Below are 1,685 nucleotides of genomic sequence, written 5' to 3'. Positions count from 1 at the left end.
CCATATGCATGGTAGGGTGGGGGGAGAACTTTGAACTTGGACTCACCAGATGATGACTCTGCTTATCAGTTGGAGTTCTTAGAATCGACCTCAGCGGGAGCCAGGAGGAGGAGCCAGCCTCAGGAGGAGCCAGCCTGTGGAAGGATGGTAGACATCCCACAGAACCCCAGGGGAGAGGCCAGAGATCCAGCTCTGGAAAGTAGGGAGGTTATGATGGAGCAGCCCGCAGGCTGCTGCCGCCTCCTCTCTTTATGGGACCACAGCTATCCCAGCTGCCCTCTGTGTCACGTCTTGGGGGTGCATCCACTGGGCCAGCGGGCCACATGCCCTCTCTCCAACTGCACGAACACTGGGGAGCGGAGGATCTGGAATCCCGCTCAGGAGGGCGAGCAGGTGGATGCATGTGCTGCCTTGTGGAGCCAGATGTGTGTGCACCTCCATCTTAATTATAAGTTGGGTGGAGGACCCAGCATAGCTTGACATTCTGGGACTTTAACCACAAGGCCAAGGACACGTGGAGGCAGCTGGGCGATGCACAGGGTTCTTGTGCGTGGTGGTTCACGGAAAAGTATGGAGGTTCGAGCCTACCCAGTGGTGCCTCTAAAGAAAGGCCTGGTGACCCACGTCCAAAGAGCCAGCCCCCGCCCCGCGGCGGAGCACAGTTCTGCTCAGACACCCACAGGGCCACCGCACATCAGAATGGACGCAGTGACAGGAGGGAAAAAGAGTCCACCCTGTCTGGAGCCCATGTGGGGATGTCGCTGTGAGCTTGGCACCCAGAGGCAGGGCCCTCCATCGGTGGGTGAGTCTGGTGGGTGCCCGGTCCATGTGCTCCATACCTCGGCCTACTCAGACCTCTCCTCACCGCCAATGTGCCAATTCCCACCCCAGTAGCCCTCCAGGACAGGGTAGAACCCCCTGTGGGTTTCTGAGCTATCATCCCTACGGGAGTAGAAAGCCTTGTCTTTTTCCCACAGAGTGGCTAGGGGTTTCGAACCGATGGCCTTGTGGTCAGCAGCCCAGTGCGTCACCACTACACTACCAGATTGGGGGTGGGATGGGGAGGGGTTGGCAGCATCGTGGTGTGCCTGGAATGCAGACAGTGTTGTGGGACCTCTGCCTGTGGGCTGCCCACGCTCCCCTGGGTGACTGAGGAGAGGAAGTGACATCACTGTGCATCCAGCCCGGCCTGTCGGGTAAAGGGCCAAGCCAAACTCATGACACCTTGCGTCAGCAGTCAGTACAGAGTGAGTTTGCAGACACAGCCAAGAAGATGACCGAGGGGGAGGGGTGCCAGGAGGCGGGGCTGCCTGCAGGAGGAAGGGCCCAGAAAAGAGAACCAGCGGGGCTGGCGGAGTGGATGGGAAGGCAAGTTGCCTGGCATGGAAGGTGAGACCAGAAACAGTTCCATCGGCCATTGAGTTGATGCCAACTCATGGTGGCCTGGACTCCAGCGAGGACCCAGCAACTCACTGTTCCGAAGCAGAACGCCAGGCCTTTCTTCCAAAGGGCCGCCGCAAACTTCCAGTTACCGGCTGAGCACGGCTAGTTGCTTTTACCGCCACCTCTCCCCCAGGGACTCCAAGTCTTGAGAGAGGGGGCTGAGAAGCTGCCCCTGTCCCTTTGCCTTCTCCGTCCGCCTCTCTTCCAGGATGTTGAAAGTGGAAACACGATGCAGAAGCCCG

Source organism: Echinops telfairi, unplaced genomic scaffold, assembly GCF_000313985.2.
Source record: "Echinops telfairi isolate 266 unplaced genomic scaffold, ASM31398v2 ScPeMD7_3533;HRSCAF=4204_1, whole genome shotgun sequence".
Classification (NCBI taxonomy): Eukaryota; Metazoa; Chordata; class Mammalia; order Afrosoricida; family Tenrecidae; genus Echinops; species Echinops telfairi.
Note: the sequence above shows the minus strand (reverse complement) of the source record.